This window comes from Canis lupus, chromosome 12 (genome assembly GCF_048164855.1).
Source record: "Canis lupus baileyi chromosome 12, mCanLup2.hap1, whole genome shotgun sequence".
Classification (NCBI taxonomy): domain Eukaryota; kingdom Metazoa; phylum Chordata; class Mammalia; order Carnivora; family Canidae; genus Canis; species Canis lupus.
Window position 1 is genome coordinate 14,277,497 of NC_132849.1, and position 16,344 is coordinate 14,293,840.

General features: G+C 51.1%; 1 long non-coding RNA gene across 1 annotated transcript; it reads left to right on the plus strand.

Moving 5' to 3' along the window:
* The first annotated feature begins 11,084 nt into the window (after window positions 1-11,084).
* LOC140601176 (uncharacterized) lies at window positions 11,085-12,751 on the plus strand. Its single transcript, XR_012004229.1, has 2 exons — window positions 11,085-11,281; window positions 12,399-12,751. It is a non-coding gene; the product is annotated as an uncharacterized lncRNA (long non-coding RNA).
* Window positions 12,752-16,344: the final 3,593 nt, after the last annotated feature.

Below are 16,344 nucleotides of genomic sequence, written 5' to 3' on the forward strand. Positions count from 1 at the left end.
GTTCCCTACAAGCTCCTTGAGGGCAGGGATAATGTCTTCTCTTCCTTGTTTCCAAGATGATTACAAGACGAAGCCACACACAAATACACACTCACACAGACGAGTGATATTCAACATCTAGAGCAGGCAAGAGCATTCTTAACATAAAAGTGACTGGAGTGGTTCTGGAGGAAAAAAATTTTAATTTGAATGCTTAGAATGTAAGTTTTCTGTATGTCAAAAAAAATTAAACAGACTGTAAAGTCAAGTAGGAAATGTAGAAACAATATTTGAAACAAATTTGGCCAGTAAAGAGAGAGCTAATGTCCTTATTATACAAAGAGTTCTTAGAAATTGATATGATAGGGCAGCCCCAGTGGCTCAGTGGTTTAGCACCACCTTCAGCCCTGGGTGTGATCCTGGAGTCCCGGGATCGAGTCCCATGTCAGGCTCTGTGTGTAGAGCCTGCTTCTCCCTCTGCCTGTGTCTCTGTCTCTCTCTGTCTCTCATGAATAAATAAATAAAATCTTTTAAAAAATAAAATAAAATAAATTGATATGATAAAAAGAACTAGGAACAAAATAGATAAATGGTAAAAGGAAAAATAGAAAAAAAGTGAAATATAAATGGCCAACAGCCATGTAGAAATGTTGTAATCATTAATTATCCACAAATGCAAATCAAAAGAATGACAAAAAATAATACTCCACATTAAATTTATAAACAGTTTTTAAAATAAGATTATCTAGGTTTGGCAAAGGAACTACCAGTGGGCGTGTAAATCGGTCATTTCAGTGAATTTGGCAATATGAATCAAAGGCCTTTTTAAAAAGACATCTTTTTACAATTATATCTCAACAACAATGGGGCAGGGAGGGAAGGGGGTTTTACCCTTTGACAGTATTGTGACTCCTGGGAACTCAGCCTAAGGAGTGGATAAAGACTTATAAACAATCTTGTGAAAAACTGAAAATGACTTACATGTTCAATAATAGGGATTGATTTAAGAAATTATGGTCTGCCCATATGACAGTATATTATGTATTGATTTAAAATATGTTAACAAAAAGCTTTTCACGACATGAGATATAAAATTGTACAAAGAGTTTAACTGCAAGTATGGTTTTTAGTGCATAAAAGAGATTGGAAGGAAATGTGCATGACTGTCCACCTTTCTGTACAGTCAGGCAGCTTCCAGGGAGTTGAGCTTACAGGAGGAGACTGTTCCAATCTGGGACATGTCCTTCTACCCTACATGAAGGACTCTGTGCATTGATACACGGGAGCCTCACTGTATCTGTGGTCATGTGAGAGAATGTCTTTATTTGTGGACACGGGTGGGAAAGCACGTGCCTGCGTAGGCTCTGGGTTTATGTAGGCATGTCTTCCACTTCAGGTTAAGCAAATTAATTAGCAAGTGATATGGACATTCCTCAGCCTGCACACCCTGACCATAAGGGGCCAGTAACTGTCCCCATAAAAAAGTATCCAGAGCACTCAGCCCCCAAGCTGACCCTAGCCAAGGGTACCTTCACACTCAATTTGGATGTAGACAACCTCAGGGGACCATGACTGGAGCTGGTCCATGGCAGCCCCGTCTGAGTAGAGGTGACCTGGAGGATCCCAAAGGCCTAGAAGGAGGCTGCAGTTGCTTCCCAAGGCTCTGGAAGGCCAAGATCTACATAGCCTCAGAGTGACCTTCAGGTGATGTTGGCCCAGTCTCAGCATTGTCCATGTGAGGGTCCCGCAGAGAAAAAGCCCACCACTTCCAGGTTGAGATGGGCCTAAGTGCCCTCCACAGACCCAGATGTTTGGTGGCAGCCCTCTGGCCCAGTGCCTCTCAGCCCTCTTCTGTTTCCATTCCCAAGAAGAGGCAACACGATAAAGTGATTTTCCACTAAGAACTTCCTGTGTGATTGTCATCTCCCCAGATCTCCACCCGTTGGCCTGGTTGGAGATAAGGCCCCAGGAGCAGATGGGAGCAGACTCCCGGAGGTGTGCCAGGATGGTATCTGGAGCACCCAGCCCAGATCACAGGGTGTGGAACTCCCCAGAGTCCCCAGCACCTTCCCCTGAGCCTCGGCCCTGCTGCCTAACCCTAAATTGAACCCTGACCTCGGGCACTTGGCCTCTGAGGGCCCACCCTCCTTCAATCAATCAGGTCATCCTGTCCACCCCTCCGCCTCCAAGCCTGGCTGTGTGTGTGCTCCACTTGGCACACGTCTACCAGCACCTACTCAGTCTCTGGGGAGCTCCCTCAGAATCCGGACCAGCCACACCAAGTCTGAGTCACCGGCAACCCTCCTGTGAAACGAGTAAGCGATGATTTAGCCGGAGAGTGGAGAAACATCCACTAAAGTCCAGCTGAGGGTGCCCAGATTCTGAAGAGGCTGGGCAGACTAGGATCAGGGATGCAGGGCTCTTCCCAGAGAACCTGCACATCCCGTCCATCCCTGAGTTACAGGAGCACCAGAGTGCCGGGCATGGATGTCATGCTACCTTCTTAGAGCTTACAGTCTAGATGGGAAGATTGAAGACAAGTAAAATTGCAACTGCATGGGGGCTTTAGACCAGAATTTCATGGTGCTGGGAGAGCCCAGACAAGCATGGGGTACGGCTCACGGGGGAGGGCAGCTTGCCTCTGCCCTGTGCTCCAGGCCTATGGGCCAGGTGCTCCCAGCACTGTGTGAGTTCCTAAAGTGAGCCTGAGCCTCAAGCCAGATCTCTCCCTGTGCTGCATGGTCCTCCCAGATGGCAGGATGTTCACAGCGCCTGGGGACTGGGTTAGCATTGAGGGGAATCCACCCATCCTCAGAGGGTTAGCACTGAGGGGACTCCACCCATCCTCAGAGTAAGAGGTAGAATGCACACTACAATCAACCAGCCCCAAGTGGGCAGCCAAGGGTGGAGGGGTAGTGCTACAGAGATCAGGAAAGGTTTCTGGAGAAAATCATGTCCGAAGGAGAACTCAGGGCTGTGCCAGGTGCTGCGCTGAGCTGATGTCCCCCAGCAGGAGGAAAAGCTAGCAGTGAGGCTGGGCGGATGAGCATGAGGCATGAGCCAGAAGTGAAAGGTGGCAAAGGTGGGCCAAGGAGGGGCCAGTGGGAGATGAGCTCTGTGGGCAGCCAGCTGGGCCCTGGGGGCCGAGGTCAGCCTCCTGTCCCTATCCTAAGCACACTCGGAAGCCATTGAAGGATTTTAAGCAGATGGTGGAATGAGGAACTTTGCATCTTGCTGTCCCCTTGGCTGCCAGATGGAAAACCAACAGAGAGGCCAGCAGAGAGGACCAGGGGCCAGTCACAAGGCTTTGGCAGCAGACCAGCCAGGGGGCCCCAACCCAGAGTGGGCAAGGAGGCAGGCAGATGTGGGGAGAGTGGGGAGCCCTGAGCAGCGGCCTCCAGGGGAACCCACGGGAAGCAGGACACAGATAGAGACAAGATGCCAGCACTGAGGATGAGGCAGCAGGGATGTCAGCCCCCCAGTCTCACTCTCCAGGCATTGACCCCATGTACCTGGGTAGTTTCAGAGGCCAAGATCCTTATCCTGAGGTCCCTGGACCTCTTGGGAGTCTGGAAAGAGTGCAAAGGTTGAAAAATTGGATGAAGAAAAAAATTCCATCTTTCTTTTCACTAATCCCTAACTGAATTCTCTTTCAATTATGCATGTAAGACCACAAACCACAGCAGGGCTCTGAAGTACCGGTGACTCTCACCAATAGAAATCAGATAATTTTCATATCACATTACAGTTAGGAAGAGTCCTTGAAATATCATAAATTCTCATCACTGCACTGGAATTGCAATAATGATTAGACCTTCTGCTAGATCTTATTGTTTAAAGTACTTAGAGAAAGCACGTGTATTATTATATCACAACTTCGGCCCTGTGTCGTTCCCACCCGATGATGGCTTTCCCACAAGCAGCCTCTATGCCGCCAGCCATCCTCACAAGCAGAGAAAAAAGCACCCAGTTAACCCAAGAAAGCTAATAATTAGTTTCCCAACAACCCATTAAAATTGTTTGGTGTTCAGCTTTTATTTAGTGGAAATGGAGACACAGATTTTTCAATTAATACAAATTATGCGCTTCTTTATGTTTGAAATAAGAAATCAATTGGTTGCAGTAAATGTAATATATTTCAATTTACTTGGAATTGTCTTTATTTCAGAATCTTCTCCTGATTTATAACTGGCCACTAGTAGCCACACCCTTTAACTCACACACATACCATTACCAAGCCTGATTCACAATATATTTAAACATTATTTGCATTCGGGTTCATGGGCATCCACTAGCCACATTTTTCCAGTTCTCAGTCCTCCTTTTTTGAAACTGGACCTGTTAAGAGGGTCATGTCAAAGCCTTTGAACCATATATAATAAAACAAATCCCTCCTTCCCAATAAAAGTGCTACATGCACCGTGCATTATTTGGTTGCAGGATTTCGAGTCATCGCCGCTTGGAATGGGTCCCAGGTGAGAGGCATGCCATGTAACTACGTCATGCAACATGCACATGCTTATCGTGGAAATACATGGATGAGATAGGTGGCATAAAATTTTCTTAGTTTTGCTTGAGGACATAAAATTTTTCTTAGTTTTGCCTATTTCAGTGGGAGAAGAGCTAATAGGCATTTGGTCATTTATAGATGGGGTCACATGTAGACGCCTAAGTTAGATGGCACCATTTTCCCACTTGAATCTTTTGTGCTCTCTATGGACTGGTTTGTGACAGGTACCCAGGTTTGCTTTCCCTGAATTAGGTTCTGCCTGCTACGGGGAACTGGACTCCAGACTGCCTCCCTTCAGGGTCCCCCTAAATCATCCCCTACAGCCCCCTATTCAAAGAAGCCAGAGACTCACCAAGAGTCTCACTGAAACAGGGCAAGAAGTGTTGATCTAACTGTTGGGGCACTGGTGAACATGGAGAAGGGCTATCCTGAAGCCTCCAAATGGACCTCGTCCTCCCACGGCACAGGTGTGAAGTGGCCTGAGGTGCTTCTGGTACCCAAACTTCCCATGGGGTTCTCAGTCTGCTCTCCTTTTCTTTGCTCCCCCTATCCCACCCCATCACCCACCTGGGGAAGAAAGTGTTAGATTACGGCATTCATGGCAATGGGAACAGTGACACCCTTCCCAAGGAAATGGGCCTATAATAAGGGGATGTGCCTTAGTCCAAAAGGGTGAGTCTCCATTGCTCATGCTCAAATCCAGGCAGCATAACATTTAGCTGGGGCTACCTGGAGAGGAGACTTCTGGATATACCTCCAGTAAAACTCATTGTACCTGTCTGTGAGGTGGCCAGCCTTCTGAGCTTGATCCTTCTTGGGAAAGTCTTTGGCTTCCTGCCATCCCCCAATCTCTATCGGATGTAGTTGTAGACATCCTGTGAGCTGCCCCATGCCCTGCTTCCTGGGAAAGAGGGCACGACCCAGGAAGTCTCGTGTTTTTCTTCTGAAGTACAGGCTATGCCAGGGAAAGAAGGAGAGCCGGCTGGGGCTGAGGAACCAGTGAAATTAGCACAGGACGGCTTCCTGGGGGAAGAGGCGCCTCAGCCCCTCACCAGTACTGCCCAGAACATTCCACAGACATTCAGAAACTTCTGTAATCTGACCCTCCCCTCCCCTATACACACACCCTATGATCTGGCCCTTGAATACAAATTCATTCCATTCCACTGGCTATTTCCTTGCCCAGAGTGCCTTCTACCCAGTTTGTTTCTTCTCTGATAGTCTTCTGATGGCTTTCATGGACTGCTGTTAAGCACCTGCCCACCAAGACTTCTCCCACAGCCCCTGGCCAGCCCCTGTGACACAGCCATCCATGAGGCTATTCCTTCAGGGCTCCTGTCTCCTCCTTTTCCCTTTGCCTAAAGTATCCGGCGAATCGAGTCATTTCCCCCAAGGTCACATCTTGCTTCCCTAGATCAGAGAATCGAGGCCAAGAGTTAGGGAATGGCAGCCAGGCTTAGGGCCAGGAGTGACAATAAATGGAAGAGCTCCTGGAGTCAGACAGGCTGTATCTCTGCACTGGCTTTCCTATGAACTAACTAGTTGGGTACTCTTGAACCTCAGTCTTCTCATCTGTAAAATAGGACTATCTGAAAGCAGTTTGTAACCTGCACAAGGCTGAGCCCCTGGATGGAGATGGTTACTCAGGAACTGCTGGCTGAATAGGTGACAAGTGAGCAAATTCCAGGCTGGGGCAGGGATCTGGGGCAGGAGTGGGTGGCTGCCCGCCTCACCTATACACAGGACCAACCCTGGGCTTGAGTTCCCATTCTTCCCCGCTGGATCCAGGGATTTGCCAAACAAGCAGCTCTCCTCTGGAAAGAAAGTGACTCAGGCCCCCAGGAGAGCTGGAATGAATCAGGGAGGCAGGGACTGAGTGTAGGGCCCCCACCCAGGGGCCTGGGCCTCTCCCAGCAGGAAGAACGTGAGCCAGTGCCCAGAGCTCACTGGGTGAGAGGGCAATCCTGCCGAAATGTGCCCCTGGCTAGCCAATGGGGCATAATAATAATCACTGCCATACTCCCTCCCACATTCCAGGCCTGTCGGGGCACTTCCACCAGTACTATCTTGTCATGCACAAATCTCCGAACCCTGCGTCAGGGAGGCCTCGGTTCTAGCTCTGCCGCTTGTCCTCGCCGGCCCAGGCAAGTCACACAGGCCTCAGTTCCCTCTCTGTTAGGGGGCATGGTGGACCCAGGCAGCCCTAGCCCCTTCCTGCCCTGGCTGTCTCTGAGAGGCAGTGGATGCAGAACGCAGGAGTCCCTGTCCTGGGGAATAGACAGGTGTGAATCCCGGCCCTGCCACTCACCTGCTGCATGGCCGGACCTGTTTCCTTGGCAATCCCCATGCTCCTGTTCTGCCATGACTGTGGGACAACTGGAGCCAAGTCCTCAGCCTGGACCTCTCCCTGTACGCCAGACCTTGCTGGCTCCACTGCTCTGCTGGGGATGCACGATAAGCAGCTCAAACCCAACACGCCCAAGACTGTACTCTGATCATCCCCCAAACCAGAAAAGAACCTTCTCCACCCTGTAGCTCACTAAATGGTAACTCATCCTTCCAGTTGTTCAGGCCACAAATTTGGACTCTCTAGTTCTCTGCCACCCCACATCCAGTCCAGCGGCAAATCCTTTGGCTCTGCCTTTAAAATTGATCCAGAATCCCACTATTTCTCACCACACCTCTCCTCCCACCCTCACTCCCTTTGAGTCTTGGCCATCCCACTGAAATTGCAGCACCCCCTCCCCAACATCCGCAGTCCACTTTATTCTTATCGTTCTCCATAACACTTACTAGCTTCTTTTTTTTTTTTTTTAAGATTTTATTTATTGATTCATGAGAGACACAGAGAGAGAGAGAGAGAGGCAGAGACACGGGCAGAGGGAGAAGCAGGCTCCATGCAGGGAGCCCGACGTGGGACTCGATCCCAGGTCTCCAGGAGGCGGCGCTAAACTGCTGAGCCACCCGGGTTGCCCCACTTACCAGCTTCTAACGTCCTAGATAATTCACATGTCTACTGTGTGTCCTGGTTATTGTCTTTCTCCTCCTTCTGAAATGTCAGTTCCAGATGGGCAGGGCTTCTTGTCTGTTTCACTAACTCATGGATCTGACACATGGTACATAATCAGAAGTTCTAGAATGGATGGATGGATGAATGAATCAGTCTATAGATTGTAATGGTTAAGAGAACCTTGGTAATCCACCATTTCCTAATTGTGTGATACAAACTGTTTATGCCTCAGTTTCCAAATGTATAAAATTAAGCTAATAATGGTACTTGACTTGTGGGGCTGTTGTATGGATCAAATAAAGGGTTCGCTCCAACACGGGTGGTGGGGAGGTTGGGGAGTAGGCATGCCATATGCTCAATAAGTGTCCACTGTGCCCATGATGCCATTTACACAGCATCACTGGGAGCCAGGTGAGTCGGGGCCCACGGCCCATTTCCAGACTAGGAGATGCTCTTAGAAGCTCCTCTCAGCACAGTCAACAGGCTCTTCTTGCTCAGAGTCTAGGGAGGGCAGAGTCTAGAACCAGGCTCCTCTCCAAAGGAGTCAGGCAGCTCTGATGCAAGTGCTGGGTCACCCTGAGATACTGGGACTGTGACATGGAGGGACCGGGACCAGTGGGGAAAGCAGTGGCGAGAGGGTGAGGGTACCAGGCCTCAAGGGGTGAGTGGTCTCTCTGGGGCCAAGGAGAAGCTGTTCCCATAACAGATAGATTCCCCTTCTAGGAGCTAGGAACAGAGGGCTTTTCTAGGCTTGGAGTCTAAGCAAACCCTCCTAGTTTTCTTTGAGCAGCAAGAGCAGTGTGCAAATTAGCCCTGATCAGAGAAATTGTTAAAATCCACTCAGGGGAGACTTGCAGAAGCCCAGTAAAAGCCAAGGTTGGGGCCCTCATCAAACCCATCATACCCCTCACCATATCCAGAGGTCCACTGAGGCAAGAGAATCTGACCAGATCCCACTACCTGGAGAAATGTGGAGCTAGGGTCAAAAGTCAGGCTTGTGGCCTAAACCTAAACCACTCTCCTTCCACAGAGAGCCACAGTTTGGGCCAAGGCCTGCTGCTTCTCACCCCAACCAGAAGCTACAGTGGGCACTTGTTTCCAGGTCTTCAGGGCCCAGAAAATTCCCTTTTTCCACACCCTGTAGCTTGAGAGGACATCCAACCAAGGGGAAAGACACAGGTGTTCACATGAATCCCCTCTAAAGGTCTGTGAGTGGCTATTGACAACCAGTTGATTTTTCATTTATACTCTTACTTCCAGAGGGGACATGAGGTTGCTTACAATGAGATACATGCACATAATGCTGCAAAGAAATAAAAACAACGAATAAAAATTCCAGAGGAGAAAGACACAAATATGTCAAACATAGAAACTGACACAATCATATCCCCAATAGCCAAGATTTAAAAAGTCTCCAGGAGTCATAGAACCATCTTCTTTCATCCTTCTCCAAAACCTGGCATCCAGGAGACCCTTGAAGAATGCTCGTGGCTGATGAAAAAGTGGATGCCCCAATCTCTGGGGCAGCCTGGGTTCACACCCTGCTTTGGCCAAGCGACGCCATGGAGCATCTTGTCCTCGTTTTCTTGGTCTCTCCCCCAGAGGTTAGTCTAGGTCACGCATGAGGATGCTTGCCTTGCTCTTCTCTCTCCCCTGAGAAATGGTCTGTGGGTAAGACCCCTCAACCCATCTATAGGAAGTGTGCCCCTGGCTCATGAAGTCATCGCTGACCTTGGCACCTGTCTTGTTGTCTTAATGAATCAGGCCTCACTAAGGAGAAAGCCTCAGGTGGCCAACTGGAGTCATTCAAAATGACTTAATTGATTTACTTAATTGAAAAGAGAGGAAAAGAAGCCAAACCCTCCTGAGAGCAGTTTGGGTATCTGTTTGGGTCACGAGTACCATGGATAGGTCCCCAGCATGGTGGCTCTGACTCAGGGGACTCACCCCACCCTTATCCCAGCTTTACCTTAGAAAATCCATGGTGGGAGGGGCAGTTTGGGCCTTGGATCCTCACTAGCTCCAGAGAGCCAGGCAGCTTGGGATCATGGCAAGACCATCAACAGAGGAGGAACAACCTGGCTTTTGTGACCTAGGTTTAGAGAGCCAGACCCTGGCAGATTTCAACCTAGGAGCCTTCCTGGAGGAAATAGGCTGGGTCAGGCAACCCACAAAGAATGGTAGCTCTAGGGAAGTGAGGCTAGGAAGGAGAGGCCTTCTTAGGGGGGAATGCAGAGAGGAGCTCATGGAGAGGCTGGACCAGGCCCTAAAGGCCCAGAGCCCCCAAGGAGCTATAAGAAGTGAGGGTGGCAGGGGAGGCCAGCTTAGACACCGCCATCTGATCTCTACCCCATGAGAAAGACCTGGTATGTGTGTGTTGGGGTAGGGGTGATGGTGGAAGAAGGAGGGGGAATCTTAGCCTCACTGCGTGTCCCTGCCCTTGCAGAACACTGAAATGGTAGAGTTACAATATCAGTGATGTCTGACATCCATGGAGCAGTCACAGTGCCAGGACCTTCACCTGGTGCTTCCCAAGGCCCCTCTCGTCTAATCCTCATGGCCCCACCAGCTAAGTGACATCACCGCCCCACATCACAGCTGAGGAAGCTGAGCCCAAGAACGCACAGCTAATCATGGTGGTACCAAGACTTGATTGCAAGCTTGACAACTCCAGTACCCCAGCTATTCCTATCCCCTCCTTGGACGCGTTCCTTGGATGACTGAGACACAAATCAGGCTCCTGGGGATCCCTGTGTGGCTCAGTGGTTTAGCGCCTGCCTTTGGCCCAGGGCATGATCCTGGAGTCCTGGGATCAAGTCCCACATCAGGCTCCCTGCATGAAGTCTGCTCCTCCTGTGTGTGTCTCAGCCACCACCCTCCCTCCCCCATCTCTCTCTCTCTGTGTATGTCTCTCATAAATAAAATCTTTAAAAAACGACAACAACAAATCAGGCTCTTGGGGATGCCCTAATCTGATGGAAGAAACACAGTTCTATCCTTAATAAGCCTGGCCCAACTAGGGAGCTCGGTCATTGCTCTTAGGGAGCACTCTGGACCAATGGAGGGTGGCGGTCTCTTCTATCTGGGAGCTGTAGTCAGAGGAAGCAGGAGGAAGGATCCTCTTCAGTGGGCATCGCTGCAAAATAGACTGAAGAGACAAAGCCAGCATCTTCTCTTCCCAGGCTGAGGCCCCCTCTCCTTGTGATCCCGTCCAGGATGCAAGGGGGAGGCAGGCAGGCACTCTCATTCAGATGCCCAGGGGTTAGAAGAGAGGACAAAGGGTTCAGAGACAGGAACTCCATCCCAGAGGCCCCCTGAGTGCCTTGCATGTCTGAGAGATGGGTCAGTCTACAATCAGGGCTAGAGCTCAGCCAGGGACCAGAACAGCGACTGTCTGAGCCCAGAATTCAGTCAAATGGCAGAGCCACAGTCAGAAGCCACCTTGAGGTCTCAGCTAGAGGTCAGGGTCAAAGGTGCATCTGAGGCTCGAGAACAGTCTGTAAGCAGCAGGCAGCAGAAGGGAGGAGCTTAGGGGTCCTGTGTGCTGGGTCTGAGGTCACAGTGAGTAACTGTGGGAACCCTCGGAATCCTGCTGCCTATTGGTCACCTGCGAGGGAGCAGGTACCAGGTATGGCTGGGAGGGCCCCAAGGGTAGGCAGGGATCTACACCCAGCCTTATAGACTCCGTGCCCCTCATTCCTCCCAGTTGAGGTCATTTCACAAGCCCAGCCACTCCAGGACTGGGAGGAGAAGCAGAGGTTCTGAGGCGGCTCTCCCAGAGTGTGAGTCATGATTCCTGGTACTACAGCTTCTGGGCCCAGCAAAGGATGGGGGTACCCTATCAGCCTGCTGCCCTTAGCCTCAGGACCTCATGTGTCAGTAACTAAGAGTCAGCCAATGGCTAAATCCTATTGTGCCAGCCACAGTTCTAAAGCTTCATATACTTTGTTTCTTCTAATCTAATGCTGTTTATAAAGAAGGAAACTGAGGCAGAGTGGTGAAACGTGTGGCTCTGTCATTTAAATCCAGACACTGTTTTAAACCCAGGCAGTCAGCCTCACTCTTAACCACTGGATAAATTAAAAGCAAGACCAAGACTAGCCCCACTCCCCGCCACTACTCCAGCAAGCTAAGGCACCACCAAAGCCCTCCCCACTGCCCCTAGACCCACTCCCCCACTGGAAGAAGCTTAAAGCCAGTGTCCGAGGTGCCAAGAAGGGAATTCCAGGAGATGGAGGCCAGTCCTTGGAGAACGGTGGACCGCATTTGCACTGTCTCCACTTATCTGGATACCTGGAATGCCACCATCTCCATCCGTTTCTTTCTATTGAACACAGGCCCATCAGCAGGCATCTTACCCAGAAGGGGCAGCCCAACAGCATGCTAAGAAACACCACACTGTGGTGGAGTTATAGATGCACAGATCACCATGTTTCTAGTTGGTGTTGGTGGCCTTAATGCCTCTGGGGCTAAACTATTATGAGGACTGGGGCTTGTGAGGGCAAGAACAGGGATCAATAAAAATGGCTAAGGTATTCAGGGCCCCAGGGCACAGCAGCACCCTACACCCTTCAGGGGGGCTCTCACTGCTCCCTGAGTTCGTCTCATAGGGGGTGAGGTAACTAGAGCTGAGATACCCAACCCATTGCACAGATGAGCAAATGGAGCCCCCCCCACACTCTACACAGGATGCATCAATGGCTTCCCAGGTGACACTCCACTCCCCCTAGTCCTCTGTTGCTGGAAACCCCCAATTCTGTCTTGAAGCTCATCATCCCAGCTGCTCTCAACCCCAGGGGTGAACTCTATTGGCCTAAGCCAGAGGCTCACAACCCTTTCAAACCCAACATCCTCTTTTGATAGCAAACCTTTTAATCTACTCTCTTTTCTATCCTGAAGTGAAATCCGTAGATGATACAGTTTCAAAGATTAATACAATGCCATGCTTCCCAGAAAGGAGGAATACGAAGAAAGCAATTTCTAAGAAGATAATTGTGTTTCAATATGTTATGTGGTCAAGGAGGACCACCCCAGACAAGGCACTGTGACAGCAGCAAATGCAGAAAGATCCAGTTGCTCATGCCCCATGAAACCATGCTGCCTAGGAGTGGTGGGTGGCTCTCAACCACAGAGAATTATCCATCAATTGATAATTTAGTGACTTAATTCTGCTAAGTCTTGGGCAAGAACATTTCTATACAATGGAATTAGGTCCTAGGCTTGGATAATAAAAAGCAGGCTTTTTGCCCCCATGAATGGCTGGCATGACATCCAAAGGTCATGGAAGATGCAACCACCCCAAGTATTGGAGGACACCTCCAGCTGCCCACCGGTGGTCGTCACAGCATGGCATGGCCAGGACAATCAAGCATGCCCATGGTTACCCTCTGAGAGCCAGCCATGCAAACTGATGACAGGGTCTCACCCTCCTGGCCTGAGCGTGCCATCCAATCTTGGTCAGTGGGACCAGGGGGCCATAAGAAAATGTTTTCTAACTAATGAAAGAAGAGAGAGCCTCCTTGCCTTTTAATCACATGCCATTTTAACATTTACCACCCTAAAGGAGATGCTACAACTGCTATGTCAGTCAGCCCTGGATCACCCCCCCATGTCAGAACCCCTTGCTATGTGTGAAGACAAACCAACCCTCTTGTTTTAGCTGCTTTGAAGTAGGCTTTCAGGTCCCTGTTGCTTGTTCAGGTACAAGAGACTTTTTCAGACCTAATCTCCTGACCCTCCCCTGGCTCCTCCCTCTACCTTGTCCCGAGGGACAGAAACACCCGGGACTGGTGATTTGCTCAGGGTTGCTTCCTGGAAAGGGAGTCTCCTGGGGGCTGTCCCAGGGGGTGCAGACCCTGAAAGGGTAGATCTCCCAGAGATGTGGAGGAGACCATCTGGGAACTTCTCGGGGCTGTTCCCTCCCCAGTTCCTCCTCTGACTCAAGAGACACTGGGATTAGCAGCTACATTCCTCACTGGTGTCATCCTTTATGCTTCCAAGTACTTCACAGGAGTCAATTAGCAGCAAAGCACCCCACCCGAAGTTGCCTCCTGAGGAGCCAGGGCTCCGTGAATGTGATGCGGGGCAGGACCAAACCCCGCCCGCAGTGGGCAGGGAAGCCCCCGAGTGGGGAAGAGTAGGCTGAGAGAAAGTGTGCAGGGAGGTGGCTGAAGTATGCTGTAGGGAGACGTAAGAGGACACAGACTCCACACCATGCAGGGCCTTCAGGCCTCATTGCAGCTTTAAGTTCAGCCCAGGTACAGGGGAAACCATGAAAGGGTTTAAGCACAGGGTGATGTAGTCATCACAAGCCCTTTCTCTAACCTGCCAGGGCACAAGCCCAATGGCCGGCATCCCTGCAGGCCTCACACTGTAGACAGATGCTACAGGCTGGAGTTTGGTCCTCAGTGGGGGACAGGGTGGTCTTCAAGGACTGGCACCATTTCCTGGTCTTGGGATCATCACGCTCTGGTGCTTGTTATTATCGGAGGAAGCAGTATGTGTTACAGACTGGAGTCGCTTCCTGACATGGAGTTTGAGGCCCATCATCCCTGTGCTCCAGAAGCTACCTTCACTCCCTACTGCGCAAAAGGTCAAGTCCAAGGCCATTCTCTGCACTCAAGTGGTCTCTCAGCCTTTTCCCATTTGTCCACCAACACCATCACAGAGATCCCAGCAAGCTACCCTCCCAAGACCCTGGCACCAAGCACGTCCCCACCTCTACACAGTTGCTCCCCCTGCCCCCCCAACCCCAGCCTGGCCGGACTGCCACGCACCCGGCGTGCAATTCCCTCCTCCACAAATCCCACCCAGCTCTCAGCAGCCGCTTCTCCCCCTATAGACTCCATATGGATTTGCAAGCTCCCCCAGCCCACCACAACCGATGAGTCCTCAGAACCAGAGGGGAGTTTAGGTTGCACATTCCACGAGGGCTTCCAGGTATTGCCTTGAATGATTACTGTCATCTGACAGTGTTCTTCTTTTTAGCATTTGTATTCTCACCACACCCGCCCCCCTCCCACCATAGTAAACTCTTGGAGGCTGGAGACTGGTCTCCCTCATACATTCCAGCCCACTGCACAGTGCTGGCACCTGTCTGCTAGGAGCTCAGAGAGCGTCTTGTGGTTTTGAATGGCCTCTGCTCCAAGAAGTGACTCACCAATGAGGTGTCCTAACAGGGATCATTGGGGGGGGGGGTTGAGGGAAGGGTCCCCCCCCACCGCAAATTATTATCACCACCAACAGATATTTGTTGTATGGCTCTACTGCCATACTGTAATTGGGGGATGAGACCTGCCCTTCCAACCTGTGATGATGGCAAGAGAAGCCTGCGAGCAAAAGATGCAGACAGAAGGGAATAAGAAGGCAGATGGAAACCAGTCAGGGAGGCCAGAATAGGGCGCGGGAGCAGGACAGTGACAGGGACACATGGCAACAAGGGGCAGGGTGTAAGGAGAGGCTCAAGCAGGGACGGGAAGAGGCAGAGACTGGGGTGGGGCGAGGACCCAGAGAGAACAAACGAAGGAGACAGGAGGGAGAGGGGGTCAGAAGGGCAGCAGGAGCTCAGCCCCTCCCTCCCTGGCTGCCTCAGTGCCAGGCTGGGCTCTGCATCCCCAAAGCCTCTCCTGAAACTCCTGCATGTTGGAGCACGAAGCCCAGGTCCAGGAAGGGAGCCAAGCTGGAAGGCAGCCGAGTCCCAGCAGCCGGGGAGGCGTGCCCCCAGGAGGGTGGCAGTGGGACAAGGAGACAGTGCCCTGTCTCGTGCCCCCCCCATCACACCTCCACCCCACCCGACCCAGTCAAGGGACAGCTTCCACACCCAGCAGGCTGTGGGCTGGATGGGGAGTCCTGCTCCAAGGCCTGACTCGGGTGTGTCTGCCGGGGACAAGGAAAGGGAGTGGCTGAGACCGTGGCTATTGGGGGGGTCAGGAATAAAAGGAAAGCCAGGATTAAAGTTTCAGTAACCTGCCTCGAAAGCACCCAGACATTGTATAGGACAAGATTCCCGGGCACTGAGTAAGGAAGGCAGCCATCCCAACTCCAGCTGGGTTGGAGAGAGAGGTGGGCACAGGGATGAAGAGCCCCCCAACCACACCTCCCACCAGGCAGCCCCTTCCTCACAACACAGGCCAGGCACCCACTGCCAGGGGCTTGGAACCCAGTCAGTGAGAACAGGGTGTGGCACTAGATTGGGACTTAGGGACAGCTGGGCCTAGAGAGGTCTGGGAGAGATGCCTGTATGTGTATGTGGTGAGAGGGAGATGGGAAGCCAAGAGAAGGGAGAGAAAGAAAGGCAGAGGCTGAAGGGCTTTGAGAAGAATAGCCAGCCAAAATTTGCAGTTCATCCGTGCACTTAAGCAACATTCATTGACACAAAAGGACATGGGATCCAATCAGAAGCCAGCATCTGCAGACAAACCCTAACCCTGATCGCACACTGAACCCTAACTAAACCTGGCCTCAGACTGAACTTTACCCCTGGCCACAGACTCACTGCTGAACCTGTCCTCAGACTTACTCTAATCCCAACTCCTCCAGCTTTACTGAACCTAACCTTGGCTACTGGCCACCCCAAAACTGTGTGTTTCGATCTCAAAGGTACAGGGAAAGAGCATAGACATTTCTGGAGAAACCCCACAAACCACACAGCGTCAGGGCTTGGTGGGAATGACATCTGGTTGCATCTCTGACCGAACACATCAGTCTTTCAAAGCCCTGCTCTCCACATCACCTTATGACCCTCAACGGGATCTCTCATCCTCCCCCCATCCCGTCCCCCTACCCTCCTCCAGGCAAATGTGCCCGCTTCTCCCTACCCTGGCCTCCTGCCCCCCACCAACTCCTG